The sequence below is a fragment of the Marmota monax genome, unplaced genomic scaffold (genome assembly GCF_021218885.2).
Source record: "Marmota monax isolate L192 unplaced genomic scaffold, Marmota_monax_Labrador192_F-V1.1 WCK01_AAM20220418_F8-fsc00140, whole genome shotgun sequence".
Lineage (NCBI taxonomy): Eukaryota > Metazoa > Chordata > Mammalia > Rodentia > Sciuridae > Marmota > Marmota monax.
Window position 1 is genome coordinate 4,132,950 of NW_026694256.1, and position 25,905 is coordinate 4,158,854.

At 36.9% G+C, this 25,905-nt stretch overlaps 1 pseudogene; it reads right to left on the bottom strand.

The window, feature by feature from the left end:
- LOC124108566 (biogenesis of lysosome-related organelles complex 1 subunit 5-like) lies at positions 1-25,056 on the bottom strand (annotated as a pseudogene).
- Positions 25,057-25,905: the final 849 nt, after the last annotated feature.

The following is a 25,905-nucleotide window of genomic DNA, read 5'->3' on the forward strand; positions in this document are numbered from 1 at the left end:
TTAAAAAGCTGAAAATTTTGCTGTGCCCTTCTCCATCACAGTATATTGCTCCCGAAGCCTCTCCATGGCTCCTCTGCTCTTTATCCTTTTCAGTGCACAATCAGGGTTGTTCTGTCATGAAATCCTCCTATTGGGGTTGATGCTGTTCCTCACTAGCTTTTACATCGTCATTATACATATCTCTGGAGAACTTCTTTCAAGTTGTCCTGCATTGTTTGTCTGCATTTGGGAGTACGGGTATGTTCATTTGTTTCATGGACCATATTCTTCAAATTTTCTAGAACTGTAATTTCTCAAAGGCCATGTTTTACTTCAAATTCTTATACAAAATAGTTTCATCTTGAATAATTTATCTTTGATCCAAAATCCTTGAATGAATTCTCTAAGATCCTTGATAATGAGGTGTTCTGAATCCAAAGTCCTCAGTGAATCCATCTTGCCGCTACTTCCTGGGCTGACCTTACAACTCAGGAGTCTTGGTCCCTCCACCCTTTCCCTGGCTATATTTCTATCCTCAAAATGACACCTTTAATTTAAAAGACATGGGGTGGAGTATAGGTTTTATTTTTTTTTATTTTTATATAATTTTTATTGGTTGTTCAAAACATTACAAAGCTCTTGACATATCATATTTCATATGTTAGATTCAAGTTGGTTATGAACTCCCAATTTTACCCCAAATACAGATTGCAGAATCACATCGGTTACACATCCACATTTTTACATAATGCCCTATTAGTAACTGTTGTATTCTGCTACCTTTCCTATCCTCTACTATCCCCCCTCCTCTCCCCTCCCATCTTCTCTCTCTACCCCATCTACTGTAATTCATTTCTCTCCTTGTTTATTTTCCCATTCCCCTCTTATATGTAATTTTGCATAACAATGAGGGTCTCCCTCCATTACCATGCAATTTCCCTTTTCTCTCCCTTTCCCTCCCACCTCATGTATCTGTTTAATGTTAATCTTTTCTTCCTGCTCTTCCTCCCTGCTCTGTTCTTAGTTGCTCTCATTATATCAAAGAAGACATTTGGTATTTGTTTTTTAGGGATTGGCTAGCTTCACTAAGCCTAATCTGCTCTAGTGCCATCCATTTCCCTGCAAATTCCATGATTTTGTCATTTTTTAGTGCTGCATAATACTCCATGGTGTATAAATGCCACATTTTTTTTTTATCCATTCATCTATTGAAGGGCATCTGGGTTGGTTTCACAGTCTAGCAATTGTTAATTGTGCTGCTATGAACATCGATGTAGCAGTATCCCTGTAGTACGCTCTTTTAAGGTCTTCAGGGAATAGTCCGAGAAGGGCAATAGCTGGGTCAAATGGTGGTTCCATTCCCAGCTTTCCCAGGAATCTCCATACTGCTTTCCAAATTGGCCGCACCAGTTTGCAGTCCCACCAGCAATGTACAAGAGTACCCTTTTCCCCACATCTTCGCCACCACTTGTTGTTGTTTGACTTCATAATGGCTGCCAATCTTACTGGAGTGAGATGGTATCTTAGGGTGGTTTTGATTTGCATTTCTCTGACTGCTAGAGATGGTGAGCATTTTTTCATGTACTTGTTGATTGATTGTATGTCCTCCTCTGAGAAGTGTCTGTTCAGGTCTTTGGCCCATTTGTTGATTGGGTTATTTGTTTTCTTATTGTTTAATTTTTTGAGTTCTTTGTATACTCTGGATATTAGGGCTCTATCTGAAGTGTGAGGAGTAAAAATTTGTTCCCAGGATGTAGGCTCCCTATTTACCTCTTTTATTGTTTTTCTTGCTGAGAGAAAACTTTTCAGTTTAAGTAAGTCCCATTTGTTGATCCTTGTTATTAACTTCTGTGCTATGGGTGTCCTATTAAGGAATTTGGAGCCCGACCCCATAATATGTAGATCGGAGCCAACTTTTTCTTCTATCAGACACAGAGTCTCTGATTTGATATCTAGCTCCTTGATCCACTTTGAGTTAACTTTTGTGCATGGCGAGAGGAGGGGATTCAGTTTCATTTTGTTGCATATGGATTTCCAGTTTTCCCAGCACCATTTGTTGAAGATGCTATCCTCCCTCCATTGCATGCTTTTAGCTCCTTTATCAAATATAAAATAGTTGTAGCTTTGTGGATTAGTCTCTGTGTCCTCTATTCTGTACCATTGGTCCACCCTCCTATTTTGGTACCAGTACCATGCTGTTTTTGTTACTATTACTCTGTAATATAGTTTTAAATCTGGTATCGCTATACCACCTGATTCACACTTCCTGCTTAGAATTGCTTTAGCTATTCTGGGTCTTTTATTTTTCCATATGAATTTCATGATTGCTTTATCTATTTCTACAAGAAATGCCGTTGGGATTTTGATTGGCATTGCATTAAACCTATAGAGAACTTTTGGTAATATCGCCATTTTGATGATGTTAGTTCTGCCTATCCATGAACAGGGTATATTTTTCCATCTTCTAAGATCTTCTATTTCTCTTTTTAGGGTTTTGTAGTTTTCATTGTATAAATCTTTCACCTCTTTTGTTAGGTTGATTCCAAAGTATTTTATTTTTTTTTGAGGATATTGTGAATGGAGTGTTTTTCCTCATTTCCATTTCAGAAGTTTTGTCGCTGATATACAGAAATGCCTTTGATTTATGCATGTTGATTTTATATCCTGCCACTTTGCTGAATTCATTTATTAGTTCTAGTAGTTTTTTTGTAGATCCTTTTGGGTCTTCTAGGTATAGAATCATGTCACCTGCAAATAGTGATAATTTAAGTTCTTCCTTTCCTATTTTTATGCCTTTAATTTCTTTCATCTGTCTAATTGCTCTGGCCAGTGTTTCGAGAACTATATTGAATAGAAGTGGTGATAGAGGGCATCCCTGTCTTGTTCCAGATTTTAGGGGGAATGCCTTCAATTTTTCTCCATTGAGAATTATGCTAGTCTGAGGCTTAGCATAGATAGCTTTTACAATGTTGAGGTAAGTTCCTGTTATCCCTAGTTTTTCTAATGTTTTGAACATAAAGGGATGCTGTACTTTGTCGAATGCTTTTTCTGCGTCTATTGAGATGATCATATGATTCTTATCTTTAAGTCTATTGATGTGGTGAATAACATTTATTGATTTCCGTATATTGAACCATCCTTGCATCCCAGGGATGAATCCTACTTGATCATGGTGCACAATTTTTTTGATGTGCCTTTGTATGCGATTCGCCAGAATTTTATTGAGGATTTTTGCATCTAGGTTCATCAGAGATATTGGTCTGTAGTTTTCTTTCTTTGAGGTGTCCTTGTCTGGTTTCGGAATCAGGGTGATGTTGGCCTCACAGAATGCATTTGGCAGAGCTCCCTCTTTTTCTATTTCCTGAAATAACTTGAAAAGTATTGGTATTAATTCTTCCATAAAGGTTTTGTAAAACTCTGCTGTATACCCATCCGGTCCTGGGCTTTTCTTGGTTGGAAGTCTTTTGATTGCTTCTTCTATTTCATCTATTGATATTGGTGTGTTTAAGTTGTGAGTATCCTCCTGACTCAGTCTGGGCAAATCATATGACTTAAGGAATTTATCGATGTCTTCACTATCTTCTATTTTATTGGAATATAGGTTTTCAAAATAATTTCTAATTGTCTTCTGTATTTCTGTAGCGTCTGTTGTGATATTGCCTTTTTCATCCCGTATGTTAGTAATTTGAGTTCTCTCTCTTCTTCTCTTTGTTAGCATGGCTAAGGGTCTGTCGATCTTATTTATTTTTTCAAAGAACCAACTTTTAGTTTTGTTAATTTTTTCAATGGTTTCTTTTGTTTCAATTTCGTTGATTTCCGCTCTGATTTTAATTATTTCTTGCCTTCTGCTACATTTGCTGTTGTTTTGCTCTTCCTTTTCTAGGGCTTTGAGATGAAGTGTGAGCTCATTTATTTGTTGGTTTTTCCTTTTTTTGAGGAATGACCTCCAGGCAATGAATTTCCCTCTTAAAACTGCTTTCATTGTGTCCCATAGATTCGGATATGTTGTGTCTGTATTTTCATTTATCTCTAAGAATTTTTTGATTTCCTCCTTTATGTCTTCTGTAACCCATTGATCATTCAGTAACATATTGTTCATTTTCCATGTGATGTAGGATTTTTCCTTCCTTCTTTTATCATTGATTTCCAGTTTCATTCCATTATGATCAGATAAAATGCATGGAATTATCTCCACCCCTGTATATTTACTGAGTGTTGCCCTTTGGCATAATATATGGTCTATTTTTGAGAAGGATCCATGTGCTGCTGAGAAAAAAGTATATCTACTTGATGATGGTTGATATATTCTATATATGTCAGTTTTAAGTCTAGGTTGTTGATTGTGATATTGAGTTCTATAGTTTCTTTATTCAACTTTTGTTTGGAGGATCTGTCCAATGGTGAGAGAGGTGTGTTGAAGTCACCCATAATTATTGTGTTGTGGTCTATTTGATTCTTGAACTTGAGGAGAATTTGTTTTATGAATGTCGCAGCACCATTATTTGGTGCATAAATATTGATAATTGTTATGTCTTGTTGGTGAATGGTTCCTTTTAACAGTATATAATGTCCTTCCTTATCCTTTTTGATTAACTTAGTCTTGAAGTCAATTTTATTCGATATGAGGATGGCCACCCCTGCTTGCTTACGAGGACCATGTGCATGGTATATTTTTTTCCCAATCTTTCACCTTCAGCCTGTGTATGTCTTTTCCAATCAGATGTGTCTCCTGGAGGCAGCATATTGTTGGATTTGTTTTTTTAATCCATGTTACCAGCCTATGTCACTTTATTGGAGAGTTTAAGCCATTAACGTTTAGAGTTACTATTGATATATGGTTTGTACTTCCAGCCATGTTTGATTATTTATCTTCTTCTTCTTCTTTTTTTTTAATTTAGTTTGTTTCTCCATGGTTAGCTTTTCCCCCGCCCTCTGTCTTTATAGAGGCACTTCCCACTGATGGTTTTGGTTATTATTTTTCATTTCTTCCTCATGTAGTGTTTTGCTCAAGATGCTTTGCAAGGCTGGTTTTCTGGCTGCAAATTCTTTTAGCTTTTGTTTATCATGAAAGATTTTTATTTCATTGTCATACCTGAAGCTTAATTTTGCTGGATACAGAATTCTTGGTTGGCATCCATTGTCTTTCAGTGTTTGAAATACGTTGTTCCAGGATCTTCTCACTTTCAGCGTCTGTGATGAAAAATCCATTGTTAACCTTATTGGTTTACCCCTGAATGTAATCTGCCTCCTTTCTCTTGTAGCTTTTAATATTTTCTCTTTGTTCTGTATATTGGATATCTTCATAACAATGTGTCTTGGCATTGGTCTACTGTGATTTTGTGTGCTCGGTGTCCTGTATGCATCTACAATTTGTATATCCATTTCCTTTTTTATTTCTGGAAAGTTTTCTGTAATTATTTCATTCAGCAGGTTACTCATTCCCTTGGTTTGAATCTCTGTACCTTCTTCTGTCCCGATGACTCGTAGGTTTGGTTTTTTTATGTTATCCCATATCTCTTGGATGTTTTTCTCGTGATTTTTAACCAGCCTTTCTGAGTTGGCTAGGCTCTTTTCAAGATGATATATTTTGTCTTCATTATCTGACATTATTGCTTCTACTTGCTCCACTCTGTTAGTGATACTCTCAATTGAGTTTTTAATTTGTTTTATCATTTCCTTCATTTCTAGAATTATTGTTTGATTTTTTTTATAATCTCTATCTCCTGATAAAGATGCTTAACTTCTTCTTTTATCTGTTTATGTAATTCATTTTCAAAGTGTTCTTTCACTGTTTGGATTTGCTGTCTCGTATCCTCTTTAAGGTTCCATTCCATCTGTCTAAGGTATTCCTTGAGTTCTTTATATGACCATTTTTCTGCTGACTCTAGGTCCTCCTGAATATTTAGGCTGTCCTTCATTGTTTGTACTCCTTTTCTTCCTTGCTTTTTTATGCTGCTCATGTTACTTCTTGTCCTGTTTGACTGCTGAGTTACTGTTTACTCTTATAAATTTATTTGATGCTTGGGAGGAAAGATATTAGAAGGGAAGGGATGAAGTCACTAAAGAGAATGAGAGTAGGCAGGTAGAATTCAAAGAAGGGGGAATAAGAAAATTGAAAAGAAATGAAAAGACAAAATGAAAATTAAAATTTAAAATAATAATAATAATAAAATAAAAAAATTTAAAAAAAATTAAAAACATTGAAAAAAAAGTTAAAGAACAACAACAAATAAAAATTGAAAATGAAAGAAAAAGAAAAAAAAAGAAAAAGAAAAAAATGATAATAATAATAATAATAATAAATGCAGTCCTAGAGTTTGATTAACTTCTCTTCCAGTAGGTGGAGCTGTGCCCACTGGGCCAAGCTTCTCCTCTCAATAGGTGGGAACCATTCACTGTGCAGCAGCTCTTTCTCCCAGACTGGGCGGGTCTCCAATCCTGAGTGTATAGGGCCTTCTCTTGTGTTTCCTCAAGCCAGGCCGTGCTCACCTGTGACGCTCACTACAATACTGGCTACACGCCAGGTCTGCTGCTCCTGGGAGCCCTGTTTTCATGAACTCCTGGGCTCACTCTCCCTGTTTGCCTCCCTCAGACCCTAAGTTTGTAGAGCTTGGGGCTGAGAACCCCCAGCGAATTTGCTTGCCCTCCGGTAGCCACACCCCCGGTAGCTGGTGCAAGAGACCTCAGTTGTCAGCACTGGTTGGAGCGGTAGCCAGGAGTTCCGCGCCACTCCTGATTCCCTCGGTCTGGGTATTGCGCTCACAGGAGAGCTGGGAGGGGCCCTTAAGGTTTCCCCGCTGTGTGGAGAGAGATAGCTAGGGGATTACACACCTGTCGCGCTGGTTTCAATGCAGTTATCTCCTCCGCCCGTGACGTCAGTTCTCTGCCAAGGTGGTATCCCATGCAAATGGTGACCGTTCGTTCCCTTTGCTGGGTGACCAATGCAACGGGTGGGTCCTGACTGTCTCTCCCAATCCCCGTTTCAGTCCTGTGGCCACAGCCTATGAAGGCTTGGTTGGCTTTTACCTCTGTAAGTTCATAAGGGCCGACCAGTTATTTCAGCGGGATCTTTAGTGCTGAGTCATGAGAAGCAGGCGAACCGGAGCTTGAATGCAGCCGATCCGGGCTCGGTGTGTGTGTTCTGAGTGGCCCAGACTGTACGCCCCAGATCCACGTCAGCTCAGCATTGCCTAGTGATCCTGAGCAAATAGCATTTAGACAATTTACGGCTCCCTATGCCCGCGCAGTTGAAGATGTCAGAGACTTGATCTCTCCGCGCCCGCCACCATGTTAGATCTCCTCAATGATATTCATGTTACCCTTACAGCTTCCTGGCATAAGCAAGTTCTTGGGATTATACAAACTGCTGCTTCTATTTCCAGTCCAGATTTCTAGAAATGAAACCCTGCCGCTGTTGCCTCTGCCTCTGGGCCGCGCTCACGGGCGCCGTGCTCTTCTGCGACTGTAGCGGAGCCGCTGCGGCCTCCGCCGCTCCTCAGCCCGGTGCCCGGCCCCTGGGGCCCAAGCGGCTGCCGCCGTGGCTCTCCTGCCCCCTCCTCCAGAGCACGGGTCCCTTCGCAGGGGGATGCAGAACGACCCCAGAGCAGGCTCTGCCCGAAGGTGCAGCGGTGAACAGGCGACCGAGGTGCTTGAGGCCGTGGTCCAGCCTTCGGAGGACAGGGCTCGGCACGCAGCCCAGCTCCAACCTCTAGATGCGGCTGCTGGACAATGTAGACAGAGCCATCAAGACACCAAGCAGAGAGCAAATGGTGGCTCCCGCGGAGTGGATTTTCGGCACAGAAACCACAGCCCAGCCAACAATCCCAATCCACAAACTCTCCCTGTATAAAAAATATTTAAAAAACAAAAAAGGCGGGGCACACTGAGCTTTCTTTGCCTCGGGTACTTACAATCCACTGCTGATTACACATTCAGCTTCTCTGCCCGGAGCGAAGCGAAAGAGGAAGCAGATGGGAGCAAAGCGCCCGCGGCTCTGAGCAGCCAAGTGTCCGGGAGCCAAGCGTCTCTTTTTCCATCTCTTTGTTCTTCCTGCTGCTTGGCAAAGTGGTCCGCTACAGATTAACGGTGAAAGGAGCTCTAACAAGCTGCGCGAAATCTCGATTAAAGCCGCTGCTCTGAGCACCACGCTCAGCACTTCAGCAACCCCCGTGTGCAGCGGCCATCTTCTGATCTCTCGGGGCCTACCAGAGAATAGGTTTTAGCACCTCGATTAATTGGCAACAAACTTTATGCCTCAAAACTAAAGAATACTGAAATGTGCATAAATGAAATATGATGTAGTAACTTAGTGACTGTGATTTTAAAATAACCTTGAGATTATTCATGTTACAATGTCAAATTTCATGCATGAACTATGTAGAATCATGATTATAACTATGTAAAAATAACCACAAATAGGAAGAAAGCTAAATAGGGGGAATATTTTATACCATCTCTGATATGTTCAGATGAACAACTTATTTTTTAAAAAAATTCTGGTTTTGAAATATTCTTTAATGAACGGGTATATTAAGATTAATAAAATTAATAAAATTAATGTATTTAATGTTAAGTAAGTGCAAATTCAGAGCAAGGCACCCTGGAGATAAATGGATAAAAAACAGATGGGATCTTTCTTTAAAGAGCTCAAGTATAGGGATCCAAGATGGCAGGCTAGAGGAAGGCTGCATTCTGTGTCGCTCTATCACTTGGGATTTAAGTAGTGGGAATACTGTCTTTGAAAGTGATAGAGGACCTCCAACAGTTGCTCCTATGCAGGAATCCTGGCTGCTTCTCCCATGCGGACACCTGGACCCTACCCATGTCTAGGAACTCTGGCTGCCACTCCCGTGTGGATCCCCAACTATCAATGTGGGGCTCCCTTGGTAACCTCCATCTTGGGACTCTACAGCCACTGTTATAGTCCTCTACACGTGGTAGCCTGCCTGCACTTGGGGGCATCTCATAGGGTCTGGAGACAGCCGTCTGCTACAACATTGCACGCCACAGAGCTGCATCTCTCAACACATTGCCCAATGCCACTGCCTGGTTCCACCCAACCATCACTGAAAGCAACCACCTCCTTTTTGGGACACCTTCGTCACCATCTTTACTTGGGGCAACTACCAGTTTGGAACACTAGCTGGGGAAGTACCAATAGTCCTCAACTCCCTCCTTTCTCTGGCAGCTGCTAACCCAGCACAGTGACTGCCCAACACAAAACAGCTCTCCATGACAAGTGCACAGTCCCCAGATCACCTCCCACAAGACTTCCAGAGAGAAAGGTTCCTGATTGGGAAGTAGAAAAGGAGAGGTGAGTGAGATACAGTTTAGAGACTAAATTAGAGGGATTTTTTTTGTGTGTGTGTGTGTGTGGTGCTGGGGATTGAACTCAGGGCGTTGTGCATGCGAGGTGAGCACTCTACCAACTGAGCTATATCCCCAGCCTAGAGACTAAATTAAAGACCAGGAATTGTGAGGTCTACAAGAGACATAAAGAGATAAGACCAGGTGCCCACATCACACGAGTGGGCCCCAAAGGAGATTCTTGGGGTGCAGTCTCCCATTGGGGACCAGCAGGCGCTATACCGTACTTCCAAGAGCCCTGCACCCAAGACCAACCATCTCACCCTGGTAACCTTCACCATCCTGAGGGTGGGGATACCAGCAAACAATAGACAACCCCACCTATTGGATGAGAAGAAAAGCAGGAAAAATACTGATCTCAACAAAAACAATACTTGTATCTTCCTTTGAGATTTTTTTTCTTTCCTCCCTCTTTTTTTTCCTGCACTCACATCCCCAACATTTGTGAAACCAAGTTCTTTGCATAGAATTAGGATACTGAGGTCTGGGATGTCTGAATAGTATATTACAATTGTGTTGTATATTCTTCTTGTTTTAATTTTTTTTTTTAGTTGCAGATGGACACAATACCTTTATTTTATTTGTTTATTTGTATGTGGTGCTGGGGATCAAAACCAGTGCCTTGTGCATGCCAGGCAAGTGCTCTACCACTGAACCACAACCCTGGTCCCGTGTTGTATATTCTTTTATCTCCTATTTTTACATTGTTTTAATTTTTCTTAATATTTATGTTTGTTTGTTTTTTGTACTCTATTGTCTTCCTACTTTCATGTTTCCCCCAAATCACTTGCTCTCTCTTCTCCTGCTACTAACCAACTTCTTTAGATTCCTCTATCATACTTCCTGAGATCTAATAACTCTATATTTTCACCTTCTACCCCCTCAACATCTCATCCTACACCACACCCCTGGTTCTTTGTCCAGCATCAGAAACTGTATACAGTTTTGCAAACTTACAGTATACATTGTGGATAATAATTAAACTCAACATTTCTTTATATTGTGACAAATCTGTAAATGTCTTAACAGCAGCTATTTGGTTTAAGGGTGTATATTGTTTGTATAGAGTCCATGGCCAATACAGCATAAGACATGACAGAGAAGGAGTTCAGGATGTACCTAATAAAAATGATCTGTGAATTAAAGGATGATATAAGAAAGCAAATACAGGCAGCAAAAGATCATTTAGATAAAGAGCTACATAACCAAATACAGGAAGCAAAAGATTACTTCAATAAAGAAGATAGCAGTTCTGGAAAAAAAAACAGAAATCATTGAAATGAAAGAAATAATAAACCAAATTAAAAATAGACCCAATATAAAGCATCACCAGTAGATTAGATCACTTGGAAGACAAGACCTCAGACAATAAAGACAACACATATAATTTTGAAAATAATGTGGACCACACAGTGAAGATGGTAAGAAACCATGAGCAGAACATTCAAGAATTATGGGATAACATAAAAAGACCAAATTTAAGAATTATTGGGATAGAGGAAGGCATAGAGTTCCAAATCAAAGGAATAAATAATCTATTTAATGAAATAATATCAGAAATTTTCCAAACATGAAGAATGAATTGGAAAATCAAATACAAGAGGCTTATAGGATGCCAAATGTACAAAATCACAACAGATCCACACCAAGGCACATTATGATGGAAATGACTAACATACATAATAAGGAGAGAATTTTAAAAGCCACAAGAAAAAGGAGTCAGATTACGTATAGGAAGAAACCAAGTAGGATGTCTGCAGAGTTTTCAACCTAGACCCTGAAACTAGAGGATCCTGGAACAACATATATCAAGCTCTGAAAGGAAATAGATGCTAACCAAGAAGATTATATCCAGCAAGATTAAGGTTTATGTTTGATGATGAAATAAAAACCTTTCATGATAAACAAAGTTAAAAGAATTAACAACAAGAAAGCCTTCAAACTACAGAACATCCTCAGCAAAATTTTCCACCAGGAGGAAATGAAAACAGTGAAAATCATCATAGGGAGGTATTATACTAAAGGAACAAACAATTGAAGGAGAAACCAAGTCAAGTTAAATACCAAAAATCAACAAAAATGAGGGCTGGGGTTGTGGTTCAGAGGTAGAGCACTCACCTAGCATGCGTGAGATTGGGTTCAATCCTCAGGACCACATAAAAATAAGATAAAGATATTGTGTTCACCTATAACTAAAAAATAAATATTAAAAAATTAAAAAATAAATAAATAAACAGGAATGACTGGGAATACAAATCATGTCTCAATAGTAACCCTGAATGTTAATGGCATAAACTCACCAGTCAAAAGACACAGACTGGCAGTTTGGATTAAAAAAAAAAAAAGAGCCAACAATATTCTGCCTTAAAGAGACTCATCTCATAGGAAAAGACATCCACAGACTTAAGGTGAAATGTTGGGAAAAAACATACCACTCACATGGACTGTGGAAGCAAGCATAGGTTTCCATCCTCATATGGAATAAAGAAGACTTCAAGCCAAAGTTAATCAAAAGGGATAAAGAAGGACATTTCATAGAGCTGAAGGGAACCCTACATCAACAAGACATAACAATTATAAATACATATGCCCCAAACAATGGAGCATCTACATTCATCAAACAAAAACTTCTCTAGTTCAAGAGTCAAATAGACCACAACACAGTAACTCTGGCTGACTTTAACACACCTCTTTACCACTGGATAGATCTTCCAAATAAAAGCTAAACAACAACAACAACAACAGCAAAACCACATAGAACTCAAAAATACAATCAATAACTTAGATTTCACAGACGTATATAGAGTATCAATTAATGAATACACGTTCTTCTCAGGAGCACATGAATTCTTCTCTAAAATATACCATATATTATGTCACAAAGCAACTCTTAGCAAATACAAACAGAGATACTACCCTACATTCTATCAGATCATAATGAAATGAAATTAGAAATCAACTATAAAATAAAAAAAATAAAAGCTATTCCAACACCTGGAGACTAAATAGTATGCTATTGAATGAACAGTAGGTTGGAAAAGGCATCAAAGAGGAAATTTAAAAATTCTTAGAGGTAAATGAGAACACTGATACCACATATCAAAATCTCTGGGACACTATGAATGCAATACTAAGAGGAAATTTCATTGCATGGAGTTCATTCTTTAAAAGAAGAAAAAGTCAACAAATAAATAACCTAACATTACATCTCAAAGCCCTAGAAAAGAAGAACAAATCAACACCAAAATCAGTAGAAGACAAGAAATAATTAAAATCAGAGCTGAAATCAATGAAATTAAAATAAAAGAAACCATTGAAAAAGTTGAAAAAGCAAAAAGTTGGTCCTTTGAAAAAATAAATAAGATCGATAAACCATTAGCCATGCTAACAAACTGAAGGAGAGAAAACTCAAATTACTAACATCCATGATGAAAAAAAGAAATACCACAACAGACAACTATAGAAATATTGAAGATAATTAGAAATTATTTTGAAAATTTGTACTCAAATAAAATAGAAAATGTCAAAGGCATCAACAAATTTCTAGAGTTATATGATTTGCCCAAACTGAATCAGGATGATATGCACAAGTTAAACAGATCAATTTGAAGAAAGGAAATAAAAGACACTATCAGAAGCCTACCAACCAAGAAAAGCTCAGGACTGGATGGATACACAGCTGAGTTCTACAAGACCTTTAAAGAAGAGCTAATACCAATACTCCTCAAATTACTTTGTGAACTAGAAAAAGAAGGAACACTTCTAAACTCATTCTATGAGGCCAATCACCCTGATTCCAAAACCAGGCAAAGACATATCTAAAAAAGAAAACTTCAGACCAATATCTCTAATGAACATAGATGCAAAAATTCTCAATAAAATTCTGTCAAATAAATACATAAACGTATCAAAAATATTTTGCACCATGATCAAGTGGGATTCATCCCAGGGATGCAAATTTGGTTCAACATACAGAAATCAATAAATGTAATTCATCACATCAATAGACTTAAAGAATCATATAATCATTTCAATAGATGCAGAAAAAGCATTTGAAAAAATACAGCACCCCTTCATGTTCAAAACACTAAAAAAAATAGAGATAACAGTAACATATCTCAACATAGTCAAAGATATCTATGCTAAACCCCAGGCCAACATCATTCTAAATGGAGAAAAATTGAAAGTATTCCCTCTAAAAACTGGAACAAGACAGGGATGCCCTCTTTCACTACTTCTATTTAACATAGTTCTTGAAACTCCAGCCAGAGCAATTAGATGAAAGAAATTAAAGGGATACGATTAGGGAAAGAAGAACTCAAATTAGCACTATTTGCTGAAGATATGATTCTGTACCTAGAAGACCACAAAAATTCTTCTAGAAAATCTATAGAACTAATAAATAAATTCAGGAAAGTAGCAGGATATAAAATCAGAAACTATAAATCAAAGGCATTTCTATACATTAGTGAAAAATCCTCTGAAAGAGAAACTAGGAAAACTACCCTATTTATGATAGCCTTAAAAAAATTAAATACTTGGGAATCAACTTAACAAAAAAGATGAAAGACCTTTACACTGAAAACTAGAGAACACCAAAGAAAGAAATTAAAGAAGACCTTAGAAGATGGAAAGTTTTACCTTGTTCTTGGATAGGCAGAATTAATATTGTCAAAATGACCATAGTATCAAAAGCACTATACAGATTTAAAGCAATTCCAATAAAAATCCCAATGACATTCTTCATAAAAATAGAATAAGCAGTCATGAAATTCATCTGGTAAAATAAGAAACCCAGAATAGCTAAAACAATACTTAGCAAGAATAGTCAAGCAGGTGGCATCACTATACCAGACTTATACTGTATTACAGTGCAATAGTAATGAAAACAGCAGGGTATTGGCACCAAAATAGACTTGGAGATCAATGATACAGAATAGAGGACACAGAAAATTACAAAAAGAGAACACTTAAGCAAATTTGGAATGTGCTTTGAATCCGTTCACATGGAAATTTTAAGAAGTTTATTTAAAGAAAAAGAAGAAGTACTTTCTTTGATAACTACATTTTCCCAAGTAGATCAATAATTAAATAAGAGCATTTCTAAAGCATTATTAAAAATGTCTTCAGCAAATATGAAAGCTCATTCTACTCTTTTCAAAATGGTTCTCTGACACCCAAATGAAAAGCATACACAGAGAATAATAGGGAAAAGGACACCAAATATTTACAATATCTAATATTTCATTTTAATTTAGTATATGGTATTATGATAATTACATTGATCACATGCAGATACTGTTTGAAGTGTTTCAATAATAGGATGGCAGAATTTTAAATAATGGAGATAAGTATTTTATTTCATTATCCAATCTTCATCCTTTATTTTAGGTCATAAAGAGATCAATATTGCAGGTACACAATAATTAAATTGGCAGGAAAATAAAGTATCTAAGTTTAAATTACATTATTCAGAATATATTAACAGCACAATTAATAATATTAGCATTTAGAAAATTACAAAAAGAGAACACTTAAGCAAATTTGGAATGTGCTTTGAATCCATTCACATGGAAATTTTAAGAAGTTTATTTAAAGAAAAAAAACAAGTACTTTCTTTGACAACTATAGTTTCCCAAGTAGATAAATAATTAAAACTTAATGTTTTAAGGAATGGTTTGAATGACAAAAGACATCACTTTGTTTTAGCAATCAGGAACAATTGTGAGATTCTGGCAACCTGCATCAGTGACTTTCCCAACTTTTCTTGACCACAACCTATAGAAAGAAATATTCTGTTGAATCACAGTCAAGGAGATAAATTAGTCTATTTCCTTCCCTCTGAGTTTGAATCATGAGCTCTTCCAGTAGAAAGCTCATCTGTAAAAAAAAATTAGTAAATTTCCTTCCTTAAAATATAGAGGATTAATTCAAAGGAAAGAGTAAAAGACCTTGAGTGGTTTCTTATTAAGACAGATGAGGCTATAAAGACAATAGCAGCTATCACTGTAACCAATGAGGTCTGAGGAGTTCCCACAGACAGGACCTCTACTCATAACAAGTGGGGCTCTTGAAAAACATCCCAGAAATTAATTTAAGGCCATTGTCAATTACAAATACAGAGATGTATTTAGGAAAGTGAGGAATATACACTCTATGGAGAATGTGGACCATCTTAAGAATAAGAGATGTGTTTGGGGTTGTCAGGCTCTTCTTTGAAATGAAACTTGGTGAGGGCTGGGCATGGGAAGCTATGTGGGGATGATATCATTCTGGTGATGAGAAGATGGTTAATGGAGTTTGATTATTCTTAGGATTCTTTGGCTCCATTATATGATGGGGTATCCATTATCTGATCAATAGATACTATTGGTAATTCCTCTAAATTTTAGGTCTTGAGATCACATCTCTCTTTCCTTCATCTGTTTATTGTGTGAGCTAATTAACAGTGCACAAGGTAATTTTTATAAGTAAGTTTATACTAAAGTGAGGAGTTACAGATTTCCCAGCAATATGGGAGTGACAGCCCTGGAAGAATAACTAACTCTGGGAGTGACAGGCCTGGAAAGATATGCAGAACACCTGATTAAAATGATATTATCTTGTCCTTCCTTTTGTCTCCTTTTTACCTATCTTTATATTCTTCTATCTGAGCTCATTACTGCTATTATTATTCATAAAATGATACAGCAGCCTGCTGAGTGACTTCTTTTAAATTGTAAAATAATTTATTTTTAAGAAATTTTTCTCTTATACTACTTTTGACAAATGGATTTTATAGACTATAATTCATACCATACACCCAGCATTAAATGGCAATGTCCTTTAATTTGTTTCTTGCAATTCTCATCATCCTTCTGTCCTGCTTTAACCTTGAGAGTGCCTTGGGGTTGGGAGCCCAGTCTTACTCCAGTGTTAAGTCTAGTGCATATCATTGATCCAGGCCTACAGTTACTTTTTAACACATATTTTTCAGTGAGTGTGAATATGATAATAACTTTTAAAATTAATATGTGCTTTCATTTTTAAAAGTTAATTTCATTTTTAAAATGCAAAATATGCATATGGTTTATAAGGCACATAAAACAAAATAACAGGTAACAAAATTCAGTACTTCTCTGAATTTTTTTTCTAAATTCACTTTTCTCCAGTTCCTTTCCTCAGAGTCAGTTACTATAATCACTTTGACTCCTTTAAAGAGGACTTCTTTGTATTATCATATTTCTAAATAATATGGATATATAGCACTCCTATATTTTTATTATTACATTTTAGATGTTATCTATTGACTCTTTAAGGTGATGACTGAGGATTTAGTTCCCTAAAACTTTTATATCCTCTACTTCCCCTCTTATTTCCTATATTAAAGTTGTATTAAAAGTTTTTGTTTAAATCTGTATTTATTACTTAAATTAATATAATGATGTAGGTAATAGTCATAGCTTAGAATTTCAGGAATTTACTAAGAATACACTACAGATACTAGAAGAAAACATAGGGTCAACACTCCATCACATAGGTGCTGGCACTTACTTCCTTAACAAGACACCAAAGTACAAGGAATAAAAACCAAGAAGTAATAAGTGGGATGCCAATTAACTAAAAATCTTCTGCACATTAAAGGAAATAATTAAGATTGAAAAAACAGAGACTACGGAATAGGAAAAAATCTTGACCAGCTACTCTTCTGATAGGGAATAAATATCCAGAATATATAAAGAACTCGAAAAACACCAAATAACTCCATCAATAAATGGGCAAAAGAACTAAACAGAAACTTCTCGATAGAAGAAACATAAAATGTCAAAAATATATGAAAAAATGTTCAACATTTCTATCAATCAGGGAAATGCAAATCAAAACTACGCTAACATTTCATTTCATTCCAGTCAGATTGGCAGTGATCAAGAATGTGAACAACAATAAGTGGTGGCGAGGTTGTAGGAAGAAAGGAACATTTGTACATTGTTGGTAAGAGTGCAGACTAGTACAACTATTCTAGAGAGCAGTGTGGAGATTCCTCAAAAACTAGGGACTGGAACCACCATTAGACCATGCTATCCCATTCCAGGGTATTTTCCCAAAATATTTAAAATTGGCATACTACAGCAACCCAGTGTCTTCAATGTTTATAACAGCACAATTCACAATAAATTATGGAATCAACTCAGATGCCTGTTAACAGATGGATGGATTAAGAAATTGTGATATGTATATATATATATATATACACACACACACACACACACACACACACACATATACACACACATGCACGCATGCACGTGCACGCACATGTGCACGCACACACACAATAGAGTTGTACTAAGTCATTCAAAAGAATGACATATTGGCATTTACCAGTAAATGGATGGAAATGAAGAATATCATGCTAAATAAAATTAGCCAAACTCAGAAACTCAAAGGTCAAATATTTTCTCTCATACGCAGAAACTATAGTAAAATAAAGGAAAGGGGGAGGGAAGGATAAGATTACATAAAGAACCAATCAAATACAAATCAATAGATGAGCAAAAGGAAGTCTAGCAGAGTAGAGGATGGAGAAGGGGAGGTAAGAACAGGAGGGAAAAGAGGGAAACATGAATCAAATTGATCTCCATGCATGTATAAGTTTGTTGGGGTGAACCCAATTACTAGCTATAACTGTATAGCTTTTATATGTGTATATGATCCCCTCTTTTTCTCTTTCTTTTTCACTCTTTTTTTTTAAAAGCACATCCTTTATTTTCTAAGAAGGGGTAAATGGGATATACAGTATTTGATAGTTCACATATGTGAAAATGTCTTTATTTTATTACAATGCCGGTAGGCCATGCGTCAGTTTCTATGTTGAAAATATTTTTTTTAGTTCATAATTTTCAAGGTGCTCATTCATTCACTTCTAGAGACCAGTGGTGCTGTTAAAATGCCGGAAACTAACTAAATTCTTCATGTTATGATTGTTCTTTGTTCTCTTCACTGCTTCCTCTTAGTGCAAAATTCATCCTTTAACCTTCTTGTGGAAATGGTGATGAATCAATTTAAGTTTTATCAATTTCATTGAAATTTAATCAATTTCAGCTGATGCAGTGTTAAGCTTCATCACTAGGGGTGCTGGAGAGGCATCGGGGGAGAAAGGAGTGTTCCCTTTTTAAAAAAAAATTTTAATTGATTTTTTAAAAAAAATAAATGACAGCAGAATGCATTACAATTCTTATTACACATATAGAGCATGATTTTTCATAGTTCTGGTTATATACAGAGTATATTCACACCAATTCATGTCTTCATACCTGAACTTTGGATAATGATGTCCATCACATTCCACCATCCTTGTTAATCCCCTGCCCCCTCCCTTCACCACCAACCTCTCTGCCCTATCAAGGCTATTTCTCCCATCTTCCCCCTCCCTATCCCACTATGAATCAGCCTCCTTATAAAAGAGAAAACATTGGGCATTTGTTTTTTTGGGATTGGCTAATTTCACTTAGCATTATCTTCTCCAATGCCATCCATTTACCTGCAAATGCCATGATTTTATTCTCTTTTATTGCTGAGTAAATTACAATGTGTATATATGCCACATTTTTTTTTATCCATTCATCTACTGAAGGGCATCTAGGTTAGTTCCACAGTTTAGCTATTGTGAATTGTACTGCTATAAACATTGATGTGGCTGTGTCCCTGTAGCATGCAGGTTTAAGTCCTTTGAATATAGACCAAGGAGAAGGATAGCTGGGTCGAATGGTAGTTCCATTTCCAGTTTTCCAAGGCATCTCCATATTGCTTTCCATATTGGCTGTACATATTTGCAGTCCCACCAGCAATGTATGAGTGTAACTTTTTCCCCACATCCTCTCCAACACTTACTATTGTTTGTCTTCATAATAGCTGCCATTCTGACTGGAGTGAGATGAAATTTCCAAGTAGTTTTGTTTTGCATTTCTCTAATTGCTAGAGGTGATGAACATTTTTTTCATATATTTGTTGATTGATTGTATATCCTCTTCTGAGAAGTGTCTCTTCAGGTCCTTGGCCTATTTATTAATTGGGTTATTTATTTATTTATTTATTTTTGGTGCTTAGCTTTTTGAGTTCTTTATATACCCTAGAGATTAGTGCTGTATCTGATGTGTGAGGGGTAAAAATTTACTCCCAAGATGTATGCTCTCTATTCACCTCACAGATTGTTTCTTTTACTGAGAAGAAACCTTTTAGTTTGAATCCATCCCATTTATTGATTCTTGGTTTTAATTCTTGAGCCACAGGAGTTTTATTAAGGAAGTTGGGGCCTAATCCCACATGATGGAGATTAGGGCCTACTTTTTCTACTATTAGATGCAGAGTCTCTCATTTAATTCCTAGGTCCTTGGTCCACTTTGAGTTGAGTTTTGTGCATGGTGAGAGACAGGGGTTTAATTTCATTTTGTTGCATATGGATTTCCAATTTTCCCATCACCATTTGTTGAAAAGGCTATCTTTTCTCCAATGCATATTTTTGGCACCTTTGTCTAATATAAGATAATTGTAATTTTGTAGGTTAGTCTCTGTGTCCTCTATTCTGTACATTGTCTACCAGTCTGTTTTGGTGCCAATACCATGATGTTTTTGTTACTATTGCTCTGTAGTATAGTTTATGGTCTGGTATAGTGATGCCACCTGCTTCACTTTTCCTGCTAAGGATTGCTTTACCACCTTTACAAGTGTCTTTAGTCTTAAAGACAGAGGATTGAGGGAGAGCTGAGAAGTAGTAAGAACCAAGGATCCCTTCCATCTGTCTCTACAGTTGCATGGCTGCCATCTTCAACCTAGCAGATATACTGGGGTTTTGTTCTTTGAAGGTAAAACAGGTTTTTAGATTGGGAAATGTCCAGCATGACTAACTTCTTGCAGCACAGGGCTTTTTCCAGCACAAGAAGCTTTATCCATGTTTGGGTTTGAACTTCAGAGCAGACAGCAGAACACAAAAGTCAGCAGCTCCTCAGCAGCTCCCCAGTCCAACAATTTTATAAGTATCTCCAGTGAGCCATATCCCTATAAATAGTTTCCCCTGGAACACCAGAGTTTCAGCAAATTTCAGCAATGTGGAATCACCATATCTTCTCCACATTCAATGTGCCACTTCCATGCCTTCTCTAACAGGGTTTGTATCTCAGGTTTTAGGGGTGAGGGCTAGAGAGTGGACAGAGCAGTTCAACTCTGTCTCAATTTAAGGTGCAATAGCTATTTCTTATATGTGCCATTTCTGTATTATATAGAGTTCTTTTTTATTTTTGATTAGCAAATTCCTAGTTATTCTAATCTGTTATAGTTAGTAGTTTTTCATATTAAACTTTCCCTGTTCAACTTACTATGATTCTCTTTTGATTGATATAGTCAGTTAAAGCCGACAAGATGCTTGCTGTCTGTTATCCCTAAGATAAGAGCATATTTTGCTCTATTTTTCACTCATGCTGGACATGTATCCATTTACCACAGGCTTCCCTGTATTGCGTTCCCCATTTTTAAACACTTATTTATTTTAAAAAATCAAAATTACTCGTAGTTTTCAGGATTCACAAAGCAGATTGATAACCTGTATATTGAATACATACAGTTCCTTCTCAACAGACATACTTGAATGCATCAGTTTGGTGCACTTATCTCTCAAGAGTACTCAAGTACCACCTTTTCTGAAAAGCCTTGCTTGACCCTTTCTTTCTGGTGAAATGAGCTGCTTTTACCTCTTGCTTTCCTTAGAACACAAGCTATTCATAGGTCTGTCCCCTGAGTTTATAGTGAACCCTGTATCCTCTTTACATTATTGGACTGAACACATTGCTCTTTTGTCACACAAAAACTTGATAAACCTATAAATGAATATGCCTAATATTTAAGGAATCCAATTTGCAATTCTCTCTATTGAGAATTAAACTATAAATATTAAGCAAGATAAAGGTGAGATTTCAGAGGAGGGAAAAATGTTAAGTGCTAGAATGATTCTCACTTGATGAGAGGGCCCTATTTCCACTGCTGTTACCACAATTATAGCTGTACCACCCTGCTATTTCAGAGCAGCTGCCAGACCAGCTTGAGCTTAAAGCTCTTCATAACTCACACAATTGGAGCAAAGTAACACAGGTGGCTCTAAATTAGGGAAAATCAATTCTCAGTGTATTTCAGTATTATGCTGGACATTTGCATTTACAGGCATATTCCCTATAACATTTACAAATTCACTATAACTGTGAATTTGTAGTTTTCAAAAAATTATAAATTTGCATTTCAATTTAGATTTGCCAATTTAGAACTGTAATACAGAATTAGGACTTACTTAAGCTAGAATTTGGCTTATTCAAGACTACTACCAGAGTATGCAACAAAAACTACTTGTTCTGATGAAAGTATTAGTCTAAATAATAAAAGAAAAAATAATTAATTCCAACAATGAAGGAAAGGTTCCTAAATATTCCAGGTACCATTTCAATGATTGACTATGAAGTATAGATATTCAAATGGGTGTTAAGTAGGTTTCTATTTTGTTCAGACATTATGCAGGTGGATAGGGACAAAAAGTTAAGTAAGTCTTAGAGCCCAGAGGTTGTCCAGAGAACACTGAGTGTACCAATATGTTTATTAGCCACACAGTATTCAGAATTCTTACATTTGAATAGTGCTTGTACTAAAACAAACAAACAAACAAACCCTGAAAAACTAAAATAACTAAAACATACCTGTAGAATGAGCCGAAATAATTGTCATTTTATAGCAGGAAGAACTAAGCAATTATGGGGTTATCTATGAAAGGTCACATAGCCAGTTTGTTGGAAAACAAGACTCAAAGAGAAGGTCCTATTATTCCAGAATAAGTACATAATTTTAACACAGTAAACTATGAAACTAAAATAAATATTTTAATTAGCTGGTCAACTTTTTTTCTCTTTCTTACGTAGAGATTCATTTAAGTATTGGCCAGCAACAACAACAAAAAATAAACTCATTAAACCCAATACCAACCTTTTCTAAGTGATGTGTAAAAAAGTCAATTCAAAGGAGCATTCTGTTAGTGACTTGAAAAATTGCAAACATAGTTGTTTTGGAAAACTACATTTCCTAGTAAATATTTTACATAAAATCCATGGTAAATTGCAAGATAATAGATAGGGAGCTATAGTGAAGGGTGTGGGTCAACTAGGAGGTGATAAGCTCATTCATTCATTTGTTTTTCAAATGTTCATTATACTTCTCCTTTGTTCTAGTTGCTAAGATAGACACATAGAGATAGAAAAACAATGCTCTCCTGTGGTGAGCACTCTAATAACTATGAACCACATGCTGGGTGGAGCTCAGAGATAGACTCAATTATTTGCTTAGGAGAATCAGGGAATTCAGAGCAATGATATTTGAATGGAGTCTTGAGCATGAATTGAGCAGGAGAAGAGGAGGAAGGACTCTCCCAGCAGAGGTCCAGGATGTGTAAAGACTGAAAGTTGAGAAAACCCACAGTATATTATATGGAAAGTAGAGGATGTAATATGACTGGAGAATAGGTTCCATGAGGTGAAATGTCAGGCCAAGACTACAAGGACAGTTGAGGGCCATATTTGAAAGAATCTTTTGCTATGAGTTGTTTACCTTTTAATGTGTCATCAACGGGGGACATTGGAACTTGATATATTGACAGGAATAACTTACAAAGTTAGCATTTAGGTTGAGAGTATAAGAGATACCAAGTGCTAAAAGCCAGGAAGAAAAATTAAGACAATAAAGGACCTACAGAACTAGTTCTGAATGTGGCATTCTCTAACAAGAAACAGTGGGGAGAGGGAGCTCTATTTATGGTCCATAAATTATCTGAGAGGATACTTTCATATCCTAGTTTTGTGGTTTCTTATTCTGCCAGACCTTTTTGTATTGTTTTGTTTTTCTCTAATAGCCATTAGCGCCTTTGATTCTGTTTCTTACCTTGGGGTCCTGCTTTTTTCAGAGCTCCACTTAACAGCTGGTTTAAATATCCTGTTCACTATCTTTAAGCTCTTCTTTATTAATACTGATACTTCTGAAGAGGCTAGCCTCATAATAACTTTTAAGAGAAAAGCTCACCACCTTGAAGATGCAAAGATGTGTCTGATACAGAAACACCACATAAAAGTTCAGGGATTTGCCACCTTGGTGAAACTTTTCAGGGTCTAGGTCTGGGACATGTTGACATGCCCTTTAGAAGTGAAGGGCAAGTTACTACATTAATCTCTCCTGACTAAGAAGCACAGCACTTCATGGGCCTCTTTGGATTTTGGGAAGCAACATACATCTCATTTGGACATACTATTCTAACCCCTTTACCAAGTAATTTAGAAGTATCTTTATAGGCTGCCAAACTTGAAAAGAACCAGTGGGGAGAGGGAGGTCTATTTAAGGTCCAAGCTGCTTTACAAGATGCCCAATAACTTGGGCCATGTGACTGAGGAGATTTGATGGTGCCTGAAATCTCACAATTAGATGCTATATGGAATCTCCAGTAAGTCCTTACAAGTGATTATTAACACAGAACTTTAAAAATTTTGGAGCAAAGTTTTTCCTCCTCTGTAGAAAACTTTTCTCCTTTTGAAAAACAGCTTGAGCCTTGCTAATGGGAAAGCCAGAAAAAATAGAAAGCTTGACCACTGTCTAACCAAGTTACCAAATTATGCAAGCTGCCTATCATGAGCCAAGCACTTGGTATCAACCCAAAATGTAGGGTATCTACAGCAGCACTTCATCATCAAATTAAAGCAATGTACATAAGATCAGTCTCAAGCTGGTATTGAAGGCATAAATTTGTGCATTAGTAAGTATCACTTAAGCTCATTGCCCGTATTTCTGTCTCTTTGCTTCCCTCCATCTCAACTTGTACCTGCCATCTCATGATGAACTCCCTATGACCAACTGACTAAGGAAGAACCAAACATGGGCTCTGGCTTATAGAAATTTCTTCATGATATGCTGGCACACCTCTAAAGAGAAAAGCTGAAGAGACTCAACTCTGCTCAGACAGACTTTGCTTAGGGATAATGCTAAAGGACTGTGGTGAGGGAAATCTTCAGGGAAATGCACCTAGTTGTTTATTTTTACCTAAAAGGAAAGAAAATGTTCAAAGACATAAATCCGCCCTGCTCCACACATGCAGCACTTAATGTTTGGATGAATAGTCAGAGACTTGAAGATCACACACAAAATTGGTCACAATTTGAGGAAGAAATATATGAATAAACCTCTCTGATTATGTATGAAATATGGAGATATTTGTGACTTATTAAATGCTCATTGAAAAGTGACCATCAAAGGAAAACTTTAATAATTATGTGAAAATTTCTTTTCTCTGACTATAAGTTAGTGCCTTTCTCCAGTCATTTCTGTCCTAGCCAAATGAACACGGAAAGTTATCATGCAAGAAAGGACAGAGGTTATGCATGGGCTCAACAACACAAAACTGATTGGGACATAACCACTGCTCAGTGTCCAACCTGCCAAGGGGCAAAATGTGAGATATTTACATGGCACCATTCCCCTAGAAGTCTTGCCATTTACCCTCTGGCAGAGTGATTATTTGGACCATTTGTCTTGTGCAAGGTTTGGTGCTTTATTTTCCCTGGAATAGATATTTATCTGAAAATGACTTTCCTTCCTTACCTCCAATGTTTCTGCCAAAATCATCATCCATGGCTGTTCTGAATCCAAGTATACAGAATCCATCCATACAGAATACCTTATTCAACATCAGAAAATTCAATACAGCATTACCTCTGATGAAGGAACTTATTTTTGTGTCCATGGGCTCATGTTCATAGAATTCACTAATATTTTCATTCTACTTATTACCCTGAAGCTGCTGGCCTAATAGAGCTACGGAATGACCTTTTGTATATTTTGTTATGGTGCCAATGGGAGAGCAACACTATTGGGATTGAAGTAATGTCCTTCAGGATTAGGTATTCTGTGTAAATTGAGACCAATATATGGTACTGTTTCATCCATGGCTATATTTCCCGAGATGAATATACGAGTGTTATCAACATTTTTGCTTCTCATTTCTGCAACCTTTAATTGGTAGTTTAAAGGTATTTTTTCCCCACTGGTAAGGGACAAAAATAGCTTTACTCATGTGTTGAGACTGACATATGGCCACTCTAGAACTCCTCATACCACCTAACCAAGGAAAAAAATATGAGATGGGACATTTTTCTATTGAGGCAATTGGGTAGTAGTTGGGAACCTACTTACAGAAAGAACATATGTTTGGAATAGTAGAAACACTTTGAGTTCCCATGGCATTCTCATGTTATGTGACAAAATTTTAAAAATTTGGGGTAGGGCTAATAAACAGGACAGAACCTTAGTAAATGAAGGTTTTCATTATTAATCCCAGAAAGAACACCAATAGATGTTCTTTTTCAGAGCAAAGGAACTATGGAATGGTTACAAGAAGAAAATTATAAATACCACCCTGCATAAGTAAGAACTGTTGTAGATATATTTTTTTCTTTATTTTGACACAATTTTTTTCTTTTCCCATTCCTTTACTATCCAAATAAACAATAGTGG